Source organism: Chiloscyllium punctatum, chromosome 36, assembly GCF_047496795.1.
Source record: "Chiloscyllium punctatum isolate Juve2018m chromosome 36, sChiPun1.3, whole genome shotgun sequence".
Classification (NCBI taxonomy): Eukaryota; Metazoa; Chordata; class Chondrichthyes; order Orectolobiformes; family Hemiscylliidae; genus Chiloscyllium; species Chiloscyllium punctatum.
The window spans coordinates 36,511,188-36,527,713 of record NC_092774.1 but is presented as its reverse complement, the minus strand read 5'-3'; the positions used below and the strand labels follow the sequence as shown (position 1 = coordinate 36,527,713).

General features: G+C 45.6%; 2 non-coding genes across 2 annotated transcripts; both read right to left on the bottom strand.

The window, feature by feature from the left end:
* Nucleotides 1-1,697: 1,697 nt before the first annotated feature.
* Nucleotides 1,698-1,769, bottom strand: trnae-uuc (transfer RNA glutamic acid (anticodon UUC)). Its single transcript has one exon. It is a non-coding gene; the product is annotated as a tRNA-Glu (tRNA).
* A 2,481-nt stretch (nt 1,770-4,250) lies between these two features.
* trnan-guu (transfer RNA asparagine (anticodon GUU)) lies at nt 4,251-4,324 on the bottom strand. Its single transcript has one exon. It is a non-coding gene; the product is annotated as a tRNA-Asn (tRNA).
* Nucleotides 4,325-16,526: the final 12,202 nt, after the last annotated feature.

Here is a 16,526-nt window from a genome sequence, read left to right as displayed (position 1 = left end):
CAACAGATGGGAAGAACTGCTGAAGGCCATCTCGCACTTGGGGCCGGAGAACAGCCTTCCCCGGTGTGGGCCAACTGGTCCGTCAGCAGGGCAGAGGAATCACTGAAGGCCTTCCCACATTCAGGGCAGTAGAGGGGCCTCTTACTCTCTGTGGACCCATTGGTGCTTCAGAACCCTTTCAAATTTCACAATATCCTTCTGATTGGAGGGACACCAGAATTGCACACAATATTCTAAAAGTGGTCTCACAAATGTCCTGTACAGCCACAACATAACTTCGCAACTCCAATTCAGGCAGCATCCAAGCAGCTTCGAAATCGACGTTTCGGGCAAAAGCCCTTTGTCAGAAATAAAGGCAGTGAGCCTGAAGCATGGACAGATAAGCTTATCTCTCCATGCTTCAGGCTCACTGCCTTTATTCCTGACGAAGGGCTTTTGCCTGAAACGTCGATTTCAAAGCTACTTGGATGCTGCCTGAACTGCTGTGATCTTCCAGCACCACTAATCCAGAATCTGGTTTCCAGCATCTGCAGTCATTGTTTTTACCTTCCTAACTCCAATACTCAGTCAGAAGATTGGGAACGCTTTCAAAACCCACAAAAAACAAACAGGAAAGAATGGAGGGACAAACCGAATTTTTGAGAGTGAGCTTGGAAGCATCACTGGGAAATCGGCGGAATGGGTTTATTGGGGACGCGTTCTCCTTAAATACACTATATACGTTTTTCTCTTGTGGTGTTCGTAGTTTCTCTGTGCTGCAGTGTGTCGTGGCTCGTTGAAATAATGTCCTGATGCAGCTTCGTTTGTGGGTGTTGGGATGATTGCTTCTGTGGTTAAGTATTTGGTTTGTGTGTGTTGTTTTTCTGTAGATGCCAGTTTGAAGTTCCACATTGACTGTTCGCTCTACTGTGACATCGAAGAATGCTGTTTATTGTTGTTCTCCTCTTTTTCAAACTAGGAGCCCCCCTCAGGCCATAATCTCACTACTTGGAACACCAATATACAGACTAGTCAAAGGCCTCCACTGAGGACTAAAACACCAAGTCGAAGATTCATGCCACTCCATTTACTCCATCCAAGAATTCCCAAACACCAAAGACACAAACATAGAAGAGGATGGAATAATGTTGTCCTTTGACATAACAGCCCTGTTCACATCCATTAACATCAACGTGGCCAAAGAAAACTGAAGACACTACTCGAAGAACTAAAGACAAAAACACAGAACCAACTTCAGCAGCAAAGATAACACTGTCAACCTCGTGGAACTGTGCCTTATCACCCACTTCATATTCAGTAACAAGCCCTACAAACAAAACAACGAAACGCCCATGAAACACTTCTGTCATCAAAAAATGAAACAAATTAGAGGAAACCTACAACACCATCAACAATCTCCTTCCTGGCATAAAATTAACAAAAGAGGAGAACAACAACAAAGTGCCATTTCTAGATGTCACAGTAGAGCGAACAGTCAATGATAAATTCAAAACAGCCTCTGCAGGAAAGCAACACACGCGAACCAAGTACTTAGCTACAGAAGTAATCATCCCTACACATAACAAACAAATCTGAACGAGGACACTGTTTCAACGAACCACAACACAGTGCAGCACCCAGTGACGACGAAGACCAATAAGGAACTCTACAGCGAATTTCAGGAGAATGGGCAGCCCACAAAACACACTGCAAATTGCTTCCCTGACCGGGAATCGAACCCGGGCCGCAGCGGTGAAAGCGCCGAATCCTAACCACTAGACCACCAGGGAGACGGCAACAAAGCTTGACAGCTCTACTGAAAATTGCTTCCCTGCCCGAAAATCGAACCCGGGTCACGTTATTTTGAAGGCTTCCACCAAAGTTGTTTCTTGTATCCATTGCTCCCGATGCGGTCTCCTCTACAGTGGGGAGACTGGAGCCCCGTCGCAGAGTCAAGTCACAGCGTTTGAGGGAGCATCTCCAGGACACCCGCAATAATCAACCCCATCGCCCTGTGGCCCAACATTTCAACCTCCCCTCCCACTCTGCCTGGGACATGCAGGACCTGGGCCTCCTCCATCGCCCCTCCCTCCCCACCCGATGTCTGGGGGAAGAACGCCCCAACTTCTGCCTCGGATACATTCAACCCCAGGACATCAATGTGGACTGCACCAGTTTCCTCATTTCCCCTGCCCCCACCTTACCTCAGTTCCAACCTTCCAGCTGAGCGCTGTCCTCAGGACCTGTCAATCTCCCTTCCCACCTATCCGCTCCACCCTCCTCTCTGACCTGTCACCGACGTCCCCAACCCCATTCACCTATTGTACTCTTTGCTACCTTTGGCCCAGCACCCCCCAATTTATCTCGCCACCCCTGGAAGCGTCCTGCCTCTATTCCTGATGAAGGGCTTTTGCCCGAAACGTCGATTTTCCTGCTCCTCGGAAGCTGTCTGACCTGTTGTGCTTTTCCAGCACCACTCTGATCTAAACTCTGGTTTCCAGCATCTGCAGTCCTCACTTTTGCCTACCCAATAAACCCAGTGTGCCGATTTCACATCAACAAACTGACACAAGTAGACACAACGTCTACAGAAAGCCACATTACTTTACATTAAAGACATCTGGGAAATGATGTCCAGACAAGTCAAACCTCTCAGCATCATGGTGGCCCACAAACCTACCAACACACTTAAACAGCGGCTAATGAACCTGAAATACCCGATACAAACAACCAGAAAACGAATGTTATTTACAAAATACCATACAAGGAAATATATACATGAACTCTGCCGCACAGTTCTCTGTGGCAAGAAATGCTGGGATGAGATAAGGAAGATTTTTTTCAGCCAAAACGAATCGGCACTGACTGGACAGCCATTTAAAATCAACGCTGTCAGCCCAGGATGGAAGACCCGAAGGGATGGACAGTTTTCTTATTTCCTGAAGATTTACAAAGCTGAGACTGGGTTTTGGTGTTTGTTCCCTCTCCACTCCCAGGAGCCGCAGTGGTTGGGGCGGTGAGTTGGGAAAAGTGAAATGTTCCCATGAGCAGCGTGTGGGGCTATTTCAGCTTCCCCTCCTCTGACAGCCTGTGACTTGACTCTGATGTTCTCAGGGACATTTACTGACGCGAGACAGTGAAAAGAGTCTCGTTCCTGCAGATCGGGAATTCAAACCTTATGCCGGCTTCAGGACAATGAGAAAGATTATTTGGGGTGTGTGAAGAAGCTGTGAGCTGCATTTCAAACAGGTGGGTGGAGTCAGATGCATCATCCATTGCGCCCCCGGCCCTGTGCGGATCTGACACCGCCATGCTGCAGAGTTCTGACGTTAACACGGACATGCGCAGCAATGGGAACATTCACAAGGTGAACAACCAAAGATAATCACCGTCACTGATTCCCTTCCACAGGCCCAACTTTGTGAAGCAGTATCTTTCACTGGCAAATAAAACACTTTTGTCCTCAGGTGCCTGCTTTATTTCGGTCGCGACTTCACGCCCCACACTGTTCTAGTCTCATTTCCAAACTCTTGACTCAAAGCCTCAATAGCAGCTCTGTGGGTATCTGCTTGTTCCACCCTGACAGGCAGTGGGCTACAGATTCCCGACCAGTCCCAATGTGATTGAAATATTTCAACCCCTCCACTGATTGCATTAAAAAAAAACCGTCGAGCAATCTCCCTTTTCTTTTGATGTCGTTTCTCAACTGTAGTCGGCAGGGATCACACCTGCGTGGGGGAACCGCAATGGATTTCATGTCCATCGCATTCACCACTCGGCCCATCAATACAGAACCACACTGACAGCTTCTTTTCCCAGGTCTGTCTGCCTGTGGAGCTGAGAAAGAGTGAATCATTGCTGAGTTTGTTTGAATCCAATCACTTCACAGATTTCGAAATATCTGCAAATGGCGAGTCTGGGTGTTTCATCCCGAAAGATGAAATGGACGTTCAGTCAAAAACAGAAATTGCAGGAGCACCTCAGCAGGTCAGGCAGCATCTGTGGAAAGAGAATCAGAGACAACATTTCAGAACTCGTTTATTTCCTCATCCAAGTACAGCCAAACCTGCTGAGTTTTTCCAGCAGTTTCTCTTTCTGTCTCGGATTCTCAGCATCCGCAGTCCTTTACGTTAGAAATTCAATAAATTCAGAAACCCCTTTGTCCTGCCTCAGTGGAGAAGATTTCCGTTTGGGAAACATTTTCCTGAAACCATGAAAAACGTGCATCTCCGCAGCCAAGAAAGCGGTAGGAGCGAGAACAAGAAACACTGCGTCCCTGGGTGGTCTCGAACCACCAACCTTTCGGTTAACAGCCGAACGCGCTGACCAATTGCGCCCCAGAGACAGGCCCTAGCGCTACCGGCAAAGTGTCTTTGAGGAACCTACTATTCAATTCATAGTTCAACCTGCCCCGCCCAAAATTACCATTGTCTTCTATCAATTTTACTTTTCCATAATAAAGCCTTGGACATTCATTATGGAGACATGGGGACAGTCTGATCCCACCATCTGCAGGCACATCCATGTCACGAGGAACGAACTCTCCGACACCGGGGCCATCGCCCTCCGAGCCTTTCAGTGTTTTGCCTCTTCCCGAATTTTCTCATTGGCCCCGAGCCGAGAATGGGTTTGAATTCCTGATGAGCAGAGAATTTTTTCAATGTCTCGGGTCAGTTGATGTCCTGAGAATATCAGAGTCAATCAGCCTCTTAAACAAGGGGACGGTGTCTGGACTATCTCTGCTCAGTCCGTCAGTTCATCCTTCATTCTCCTCTAATTCCACTTCCCAAAGAGTTTCTAAAGATTCACAAAGCTGGAGACTGGGATTTGTGTTTTACTTCCTGAACATTTTTCCACCTGCTAACTGACGATATTTTGTCAAAACCTCTTCCCCATTGTAACACATGCATCATGTCCAGGGATGAGCAATTTCCATTTTGTGGAGACATTCCCAAGTTTGAGAATGTTCTCTTTGGAGCAAAGAAGGTTAACTGGAGATTTCCAGGGGTTTTTGTCAATGATGGGAGAAGACGTGGTGTTTTCGCTGCTCGTTGGATGCTGCCTGAACTGCTGTGCTCTTCCAGCACCACTAATCCAGTATTTGGTTTTCAGCATCTGCAGTCATTGTTTTTACCTTGTTGATTTTAACTCTACTGCGAATCCTTTTGCAAGGATGCCTGCCTTGAAGAAGTTTTCTTCCTTTCTCTACAAGAATCTCAGGGAGTCCCTCTCCCACTGCAACTCCCAGGTCATTTCCTCTGCTCTGAAGCTCTTCAACCATGTTGTGAAACAAACTCGGTACCACAGGCACATTTGCCTAGTTTCAAACTTCCAGCTCAGTTACTGTCTCCTTGACTTGTCCGACCTGCCTATCTTCTTTTCCACCTATCCACTCCACCCTCTCCTCCTTGACCTATCACCTTCATCTCCTCCCCCACTCACCCATTGTACTCTATGCTACTCTCTCCTCACCCCCACCCTCCTCTAGCTTATCTCTCCATGCTTCAGGGTCGCTGCCTTTATTCCTGATGAAGGGCTTTTGCCCGAAACGTCGATTTCGCTGCTCGTTGGATGCTGCCTGAACTGCTGTGCTCTTCCAGCACCACTAATCCAGTATTTGGTTTTCAGCATCTGCAGTCATTGTTTTTACCTTAATGATCAGAAGAACCTATTGCCACTGACTCGGGTCAGTTACCAGAGGACAGGGATTGAAGTTCTTTAATGGAAAGCAGCATTTGTGTCGAACAAACACAGCGAATACTGCAGAAAGCCAACGGGTCGAGTAGCATCAGTGGAAAGGTAAACAGAGCCGACGTTTTGAGTGTGCTACGGTTTTTGTTCAGAACTCAGTGTTTTGCCTCTTCCCGAAGTTGGTCCAGGTCTGTGTCTCAATTGACAAACACATGGCAAGTGCAGTGCGGCAATGTGAAGTTATAGCCTTTGCTGTTTAAAAGAAAAGCAGTGCATTGTTGAAATGGTGACATATTGGAATGTGGAGGAAGTGAGGACTGGAGGTGAAAGTCGAAACATGTTGCACTGGAAAAGCACAACAGGTCAGGTAGCATCTGAGGAGAAGGACAGGGAACGTTTCGGGAACAAGCCCTTCATCAGGAATGATGTATGGATGTACTAAGGGGTCTCAGATTCCTTCCACACCAGTCAATGCCAGTTGTCGGGCAGATGCAGCAGGCAATGAGCGAGGCAAGTGGTATATTACGAAGAGAAATTGAGTTCAGAAGTGGGGTCATTGAACATATTTAAGGCTACGTTCATCTGAGTTTTGAACAACAAAGAAGTGGATGCTTATCGGGGGAGGTAAGAAAATGGTTTTAAGACCAGTACAGGTCATTCACAGAGACTGACAGCACTAAACAGACCCTTCATCCAACTAGTCCGTGCTGAGTATGTTCTCAAACTAAACTCGGCCCACCGACCAGTGTTTGGCCCATAAACCTTCGAAACTTTCGTATTCATGTACTTATCCAAATGTCTTTTAAACGTTGTAACTGTACATGTATAAAATCATGAGGGGCATGGATAGGATTAATAGACAAAGTCTTTTCCTGGGGTGGGTGAGTCCAGACCGAGAGGGCATGGGTTTCGTGTTAGAGGGGAAAGATACAAAAGAGACCTAAGAGGCAACTTTTTCACGCAGAGGATGGTACGTTTATTGAATGATCTGCCAGAGGAAGTGGTGAAGGCTAGTACGATTGCAACATTTAAAATGCATTTGGGTAGGTATATGAATAGGAATGGTTTGGAGGGATATGGGGCCGTGTGCTGTCAGGTGGGACTAGATTGGGTTGGGATAGTTAGTCGGCATGGACAAGTTGGACCAAACAGTCTGTTTCTGTGCTGTACATCTCTATCTCAATGTTCAACATACTCAGTGACCTGGCCTCCACAGTTTTCTGTGACAATGAATTCCATAGATTCACCACTCTCTGGCTAAAGAAATTTCTCCTAATCTCCATTCTCCCTTTATGCTAAGGCTATGCCCATGGGTATTAGTCTCTCCTCCCAATGAAAACATCTTCCCAATATCCAATCTGTCCAGGGCGTTCAATGTTCTGCACGTTTCAGTTAGATCCCCCTTGAATGTGGGCCTGTTAATCAGCATGAACCAAACCCTTCAGGATGAGGACATCCGTGATTAGATTCAACAAAGTGAGAATGGAGGGTGAGAGTGTGGGGTGGAGATTTTCAGCTTTTAGGGAAGAAGGTAGGAAAGAAAGTTTAATATAAATTATAATTGATCAGATGAGCCGATGGGCCAAGGAGTAGTGGATGGAGTTTAATTTAGACAAATATGAGCTGTTGCATTTTGATGAGGCAACTCAGGGCAGGACCAATGTGGTTAATGGTAAATTAATGGAATTCTGTGCTCAAGGAAGCAGTAGAGGCAGCTTCATTAAGACACTGTTGGATGGGTTTTTTGCGTGGAAAGGGAATTAAGGGAAGTTGGGATAATGCAATTAGGAGGAGCTGAGACGATTGATCGATCCGCCATGATTTTAATGAATGGCGGAGCAGGGTCGATGGGCCAAATAGCCTACTCCTTCAATTACTTTGAAACGATAACCCTGCGTTTCCCATGGCCAACCCACCTAACCTGCACATCCCTAAACACTGGGCAATTTACCACAGCCAATCCAAATCAAGGCCAGTGAGCAATGGAGTGATGTGGAAACCAAACACCAGAGAATGAGAGAAAGGGACAAGAAGAATAAATGTACTAGCAATCAAAACTGGATTCTAACCATCACAAAAAATAAGACTAAAAGCTCAGTATGTGAATGTGTGCTGCATTGTAACAAAAGCGAATTAATTGACTGCACACATTGTAGAGAATAATTATGATCAGAGACTCCTTACAGAGATATGGCTTCAGAATGACAAGGATTGGATCCGGAATATCGAGGGGATACGTGGCATTCAAGTCGACTGAGAGGCTCAGTAAAGGTGGAGGGTGGGCACTGCTAATCAAAGCACTGATAACATGGTAGTCTCGTGTCAGCTCGGATTTCAGGTCCTGATTTCTCTGTCCTCTGATCTCCCTGTTCCCACAGAGTTAAATGTTGTCTGTTCTCAGCTCTGCTCGATTTCTGTTGAAGCTTTGACCCCCTTTTGCACCTTCTGGAGCAATAAAATATTCTGAGCCTCCTGGGAATGAGACCTTATCTATACCCCTTCTGATTTTAAAAATCTCTATAAGGTTAACTGTCAACTTCCTCGGCTCCATTGGAAAAATGTCCCAGATTCTTCTTAATTCAAACCCTCTATTCCCTGCAACACGCTGGTAATGTCGGGAATAGGGAATTGTATCAAATCACATAAATGTACTGTTTGAAACAATCTAGCTGTGTTCTGGCCTGAGATATTGAGAGTCCCTGGTGTAAGTAATTACGAATGCAATAATTGTGGTCACAGAATTGAACAATAATTTTGCAACAAAGGGATCTACTTTGATAAGGAGGTAGTGGTCATTTCTAGGGTAAGTGAACAGTTTGTAGATCAGGGAGATGAAGTTCCGACACTTGGGAAGGGCAAGAAATGACTGTGATAAATAAGACAAAGACCTGTGGATGCTGGAAATCTGAAACAAAAACTGAGAACACGGGAAAAACTCAGCAGGACTGGAAGTATCTGTGGAGAGAAAGCAGAGTTAAAGTTTCGATTCCAACAACCCCTCTTCAGGATTCTGAAATAGTTTGTGAGAACCCCTTAAGTCACCTGCCCAGCTTTAAGACCACAATACTCAGGAGCAGGATGAGGCCATTTGGCCCATCGAGTCTGCTCCACCAGTCGATCATGGCTGATATGTTTCTCTATCCCATTCTGCTGCCCTCTCCTCATAACCCTTGACCCCTTATTAATCAAGAACCTATCTCTGTTTTAAATGCCCTCAATGACTTGGCATCCTCAACCCTTCTCCGAGTGGAAACATCATCTCCTCGTCCACACTGTCCTGTCATAGAGTAGCACAGCGCTGCCTGACCCACTGTGATCTCCAGCATTTGTTGTTTTCAGGAAGGATTCCAGCATCTCCAACAACGCGCTTCTAAATTTTGTGCCCAGTTGGTTAGCTCTCCCTGGATGCCGTGAGATTTAACCTTACTCAACAATCCACTGTGCGGTACAATTAACAAAGTCCCAGCCCCCACCTCTTTCTGCACACATGGGCAGCACGATGGATCAGTGGTTCGCACTGCTGCCTTACAGCGCCAGGGATCTACTTTCCATTCCAGCCTTGGGGCGACTCTCTGTGTGGAGTTTGCACATTTTCCGTGCTGTGTCTGCTGGGTTTCACCCGGGTGCTCTGGTTTCCGCCCAACATCTAAAGGTGTTCAGTTTCGGGAGAAGTGGCCATACTAGATGGGCCCATAGTGTGCAGTAAGTGTAGTGGAATGGGATAGGGGAATGTGTCCACACGAGTTACGCTTTGGATGGTCGGTGTGGACTTGTTAGGCTGAATGGCGTGTTTCCACATTGCAGGAATTCTACGTGGCATTCCCCCAACTCCAGAGTCTCAGCAGCCTTGGCTTTTCCCATGGACAGTGTGGGGGAGGGAAACAATGTTTTACACGGGAGGAAGGTTCTGTGAGTGTGAAGCTAAAAGGAAACGCAGTGCATTGCTTGAGCTGTTTTCCCCGGTATACCAGAGGCTGAGGGGTGATCTTACAGACGTTTATTGAATCATGAGAGGCATGGATAGGGTAAATAGACAAGGTCATTTCCCTGGGATGGGAGAAGTCCAGAACAGGAGGATAATATGTTTGAGGTGAGGGAGGCAAGTGTAAGGAATGATCTGCCGGAGGAAGTGGTGGATGTAGGTCCAATTATAACATTTAAAAGGCATCTGGACGGGTATATGAATAGGAAGAGTTCAGAGGGATATGGGCCAAGTGCTGGTAAATGTGACGAGATTAATTTAGGCTATGTGGTCGGCACGAATGATTTGGCCTGAAGGACCTGTTTCTGTGCTGTGTATCTCTATGACTCTGGCTTGCCCGTAATGTTTGCCCTGCCTGTGTGTTCAGTTTCTGTCTGGTGTCGGTGTCAATGCCTTGATATCTCATTTCCTCCATCCCCCCACTTCCACCTCCCCAGATGTTAACCATTTCGTGTCTGGTTGTTTCTCAAGAAGCTGCATTGAAGGTTCATCCTGAATTAACACTTTTTTTGCTTCCCAAAATCAGACTTACTCACTCCTAGATGTCGTGAAAGATACTAACTTTCAGGTGGAGGTATCCACAATTCAGAGGTGTCTGTCTTGATGTTTTCACTTTTCGGTCTCTGTAAGATCCTGTATCAGTACCGTCGGGAGGATTAGTTTGAGCGGAATGAGAATAGAGGGGTGAGAGGGGGTGGGATGGTGCTTTCAATTTTGTGGAAAAAGAAAAGAATGTTCTGCAGAAAGTAGAATTGCTTGTTTGGAATTTCTAACCTGGACTGACAGTGATGACTTTTGTAATATCTTTTTACAGATTATTTGAAGATCTGAAGACGGACGTTTCAATATCAATAGATGAAGAGCTTTGCCTGAAACATTGATTCTGCTGCTCCTCAGATGCTGCCTGATCTGCTGTGCTTTGACTCTGACTCTCCAGCATTTGCAGTCCTCAATTTCACGTCAATGTCTGGCAGTCACTGAATCCATCGGGACTATAACAATTTTCGACTGTAATTCTGTGAGAAGGAACCAAGCTTTTTGGTTCCTCTTTCAGTACGTTTTCAGCATCAGTGAGACTGGATGAGAGACCCGACTATTGCAGCACTCTGATTGTGGAGCCAGTAAACGTTATACATTTGGGAAAAGGAATTCACGGCGGGGCGGTACTGTACACGCGTTTGTGTGCAGCTGAAGCTTCGGTCATGGAGAAACCCAAGGAATCCCGTCCCGTGGAGAAACCATGAAAATGTGGCGATTGTGGGAAAGGCATCCGTTTCCCATCTGACCTGGAGACTCATGGGCGCAGTCACACCGGGGTGAGACTGTTCTCCTGCCCTGAGTGCGGGAAGACCTTCAGCAATTCATCTGTACTGCAGAGGCACCAGGGGGTCCACACAGCCGAGAGGCCATTCTCCTGCCCCGAATGCGGGAAGGCCTTCAGCTATTCCTCCGTCCTACTGACCCACCACCGGGTCCACATATTAGAGAATCCTTCAGCTGCTCCAAGTACGGGAAGGCCTTCAATGATACCTCTGCCCTGCCGAGGCACCAGCGGGTCCACACCGGGGAGATCCCGTTCTCCTGCCTCAAGTGTGGGAAAGGATTGACCCAGGCATCCCACCTTCGGGTCCATACGGGGGAGAGGCCCTTCCCCTGCCCAGAGTGCGGGAAGGCCTTCAGCAATTCCTCCCACCTGCTGAGGCACAGGTGGGGCCATACCGGGGAGAGGCTGTTCACCTGCCCCGAGTGGAAGCGGAGGTTCTCATCATTCTGCACCTTGCAGAAGCACCAGCGGGCACACCAGTGCTCCCAACAATCTGATTCTGCTGGTGAAGCTGCTGTGGGCCACTGCGAGGACTGAACCCCTGGACATTCTGACAGTGCTTATAATGGGAGAGTCAGTCGGATTTTCTGTTTTATTCCGTCATGCTCCCCCACCCCTGCAACTTTGCTTCCAGTGGGCGCTGCTGCTTGTTGATACCAGCAGCTGTTCTCTTTAGTTTTTTCTTGTCCAGTTAAATAATTATTGACTCTGTCTGGGAACGAACCCCAGTCTGTAAGAAATACCTGAATACTTCAGGGTGTCCATTCGCATTCAGCAGTGACTTAGAAATTAAATTTACGGTTATGTGCCTGTGAACAACTCATCATCGAAGGATTGCCCAATGGCTTGGCAATCGATTGTTGGAAATGGTTTGCTTGCTCTGATAATTTTAAAAATTCTCTTCCTTAATTTACCCCTTAAGTTTCTGCCTCGGAGATGGTGGAGGACTTGATCAAAGGGATTAAATCATTGCTATTAACTGGATCATCTTGTTTAACTTTGCACGAGTAAATTTGCGGTATTCATAATTGTTTGTTTTTGTTTAAATTATAATTCCGGTGTGCAAGATCTGTTCATCAAGTGTGGTTCACTTCGCGAAACTGCTGTGGGTCACTCTCAGGATTGAGCCCCTGTGTATTTTGACAGTGTGTGTGCAGTGGGAGAGTCAGTGGGCTTTTTTGTTTTATGTTCTTGCCCCGCCCAGCCCCGCCGCCAACTTTGCTTCCATTGGGCATTGTTGCTTGTTGAGCCCAGGAGCTGTTCTCTCTAGATTCTACTGTCCAGTTAAAGAATTGTTGGCTCTTTCTGGGAATGAGTCCCAGCCTGTAAGAAATGGCTGAATACTGGGGTGTCTATTCACATTCAGCAGTGACTTTTAAATTAGATTTACAGTTACGTGTCTGTGAAACAGTCATAGTCCAAAGATTGCACAAAGGCTTGGCAATCCATTGTTGGAAACTGTTTGCTTGAATTGGTAAGTTTAAAAACAATTCTTTTTTAATTTGCCGCTTAAGTTTCTGTCTCTGAGATGGTGGGGGACTTGATCAAAGGTTTTAAATAATTGCTATTAATTAGATTATCTTATTTAACTTTGCCCGAGAAAATTTACTATATTTATAATTGTTGGTTTTTGTTTAAATTATAATGTTGATGTGCAAGATCAGTTCTTCATCAAGTCTGGTTCGGGACAGTTGAGAAATTGAGGGACATTGCGTGTTTTAATTTCACTGTGTTGTGAATCTAGTGACAGTGACATTCATTTGTATTGGGTTGCTTACCCTTAGTTGTCGTGTCTTCCACCCCAACTATTCACTATGGTAGTGAGTTCCGCAGTCTCACCACACTCTGAGGTTTTTCATCAAATCCTTAGTAGAGAATTGTAAGGGAAAATGTTGACGAGGGCAGAATATAGGGTCTTAACTGCAAAAACCAGGAAGACATTCGACAAAGTAAAACCATGACAATGGCGGGATAAATAAGGAACTTTGACAGCAATTAAGAGGTCACACGTCGGAGTTCAAGATAATGGTCGTGACAAAAAGAAAAAGTACTCTGCAGATATTGGATATAGTAATTAAGCAACTTTCTAGATGCTGGAGTTGGTTGAATACGATAACGTAAGAGATGAAATAACCAAAACCACGAATGTAATTTGATGTCGGTAACCATTAAACAAGTGCATACTATTGATTGATATAGGCCAACTGCGTGCAAGTAGGTCATTCAGCCCATCGAGTCAACATTGCCTGACCGTCCCACCCAGACCCAGTTCGTAACCCTGTCCCTATAAACCTGCATCTCCCATGGTCAATCCACCCTCATCTGCACATCCTTTGGACTGTGGGAGGAGGCCACAGCACCAGAGGAAACCCACGCAGACACAAGGGGAGAATGTGCAAACTCCACACAGACAGTCGGCCCGAGGGTGGGATCAAACCCAGGTCACTGATGCCGTGAGGCAGCAGTGCTAACCACCGTGTCACCACCACATGCTGCTATCTTAAAAAGTGAATTTCAAAGACTCGAGAACACTTGAGAGAAAAACAAAACTCTCCTATCTTAAATGAGAGACGAGTCTCTGGCTAGAATTGAGTTAACATTACATTTACATTAAGTCCTCTCCAGATGTTATACAGTTCCATCGGATCATCTGTTTCTTCTAAACTCAATCTGATACAAGCCCAGCCTGACATCCCCTTGTCCCCGATTATAAGTTGAGTAAATGAGCGACCCTCGACCTCACTGGCATGACAAAGGATGCCATCAATCCAGTTGACCTTAACTGTCTAACCTCTTGACCCCCACGCCACAATGTGGTCAGACGCAACTCAGCCCTGAACGTGAGCAGAGGAACTGAATAGACAGCAGTGAGGTGGACATTGCATTCCCAGAGAATATTGTTCACGTGAGAATGTTGTTCAGCTCACATTCGGATCACTGCAGGGACTATGTCTCCTGTCACTTAAATGTCTTTGATCCCAATAACAGTCTAGTTTTGTTGTACATTGGGTGTGTTTTATCTGTGTTTCACTGCATGATTTTCTGTTGCTGTCATTCCCATTAGGATGTGTGAATTCAGTACCAGATAATAGTCTCAGTTCTGAATGTTCCTTGAGGATTGGTGTAGGATGAACTAAGTGTCAGTCTGAATGGAAGAAGCTCTACTGGTTATTTAACCACGCGCTGTCCTTCTCCTGGGACTGTATGAATGGGGAAGTGTAGAGGAAGTTTTACTCTGTATCTAACCCAATGCAGTCTCTGTCTTGGCAGTGTTTGTTGGGGACAGAGTTGAGGTAGCTTCACTTGCAATTTAAGAGTAGAGGAAGCTTTATTCTGATTGTCATCCCATGCTGTCCTTGTCCTGGGAGGTTTAGATGGCATCTATAATTGAAGTGAATGCAGACTTGGCTGTGGGAGTGGAGGGTACTTGTACCTGAGCACACCCATCTTTGAGATTGCTGTGCTGATCAAGACAATCTCAGACACCTTCATGCACTTTTCCAACCAACCACAGGGTGGTTAAGGATGGGTATAAATGCTGGCATTGCCAGCGATGCCCACACCCCATGCATGAATAAATACTTTCTGTTTAAAAGTTATATTCACGTTCCAAACCCTCGAATGTATGATTACTTACATGGAAAATTCCTGTCTGCTGGAATTTCATTTTAAAACATAGGAATGTGTCAATCATGTAGAAATATAACACGAAAAACAAATGGAGAATTTAACAGGTAATGAACAGGACCAGAATGCTGAGTCAGCCTGACCCCCATGGCTGAGAGAGTTCTCCCAGACGTTGAAGTTACACCAGTGCCTTTTACTCTTGCAGCTTCCCCAAAAGTTTGTCCCTGATGTAAGATCATTCAATGACCCAAAGTACGAATTGTTTTTATCTCCATAGCTGGTGCTAGACTTGCTGAGTAATTCCAGCCCTTCTGCTCGACCCTTTTCTGGGATTTGAGCTTCCCTAAGTCAGTGTAATGAAGAACTGCAGATGCTGGATATATGAAACACAAAAATGCGTCAAAAGCTGGAGAAACTCAATAGGACTGGCAGCACATGTGGAGAGAGAAGCAGAGTTAGTATTTCAAGTGCTGTGACCCTTCTTCACAACTGTTCTGGACTCAGGCCTGGATATTGACTCTGTTTCTTTCTCTCTCTCTCCACCGGTGTTGCCAGACTGGCTGAGTTTCTCCAGCAATTTCTGTTATGACACTCTCATAAGGTTGATGTTTGTTATCCATCCCTAAGTGAAAGGTGTCTTGCTTGTGCTAATTCAGAGGGTAGTTTAAGAGTCAACCACATTGCTGTGGGTCTGGAGTCACGTGTTAGACTGATCATGCAAGGATGGCAGTTTCCCTCCTGAAAGGACATTGGTGAACATGGGTTTTTAGGACAATTGACGTCAGTGCCATCGATACCATACTGAGACTTACTTTGTGTTCCCCATTTATGATTTGAATTATTCTCATCTCACCTCTTGCTGTGATGGGATTTGAACTCATGTTCCCTGGATTACTCATCCTGTGACGTTATGACTACACTGTTGTTTCCCATTCGTTGCTATTTTGTGTTTGTTGTTCACGTCTTTGTCTTCTGATGTTTGGGAAATTGAACCTGTTTAAAAGATTGCCCTAAACCTGTCCCTTTGACCAAGTCTTTGGTCACCTGTCCTAATCTGTGCTCCGGTCTTGTGATATTTAAAGGAATTCTCATTATGTTCATGTGAAGCACTTTGAGATAGTTAACTGTACCACAGGTATTATTTGAATGCAGCATGTGTCCCTATCTTAATATCTGAAAGTACAGGGTCATATTTTAAATGTAGAAGACAAAAATGAGGATGATTTCTTTTCTTTCTGAGGGTTGTGTGTCTTCTTCAAAAGGCAGTGGATTCAAAATCTTTAAGGCAGAGGTAGATAGGTTCTTGATAACCAAGTGGATGAAAGATTGTCGGGGACGTGTTGGAATGTAGAGTTGAGGTTGAATTCAGATCAGCCATGATCTTATTGAATGCTGCAACAGGCTCGAAGTGCCGAGTGGCCAACTCCCGCCCATTATATGTTTGTATCAAGCAGTCTGTGTCTCCCCTCTTAAAGCTATGAACTGGGTAATTCCTTTCCAATATTGTCCCTTGTAGACAGTTAATTTAACACCGATGGCCCCCTATTGGGAGCAGGCACATTGTAGCAATTGCAGTATTTCTTGTGTTAATTTTGTTGCTTCTTACTCAGTGTTGCTGAGAATCTTCGAAATAAAAACCAAAACACTTCTATTATTATCGCACGAAAAGAAGTGTTGGTTTGGATGTAACATTGTTGAATTAGCCATTCCCATCTTTTCCAGTATTCTGTGTTTAAAGCCCTCGAGTCTGGTTTCTACCCCTGAAACAGTTCTTATCAAGGTGATATTTGACATCCTTTGTCACGGTGACAGGGATGAACATTCCCTCGTCGACCTGCGGACAGCCTTGATCAGGGTTAATGACAGTCCTGACCCTCTCCAGCATCACTCTATCCTCTGGGAGGGTCTGCTTTTAGCGTCTTC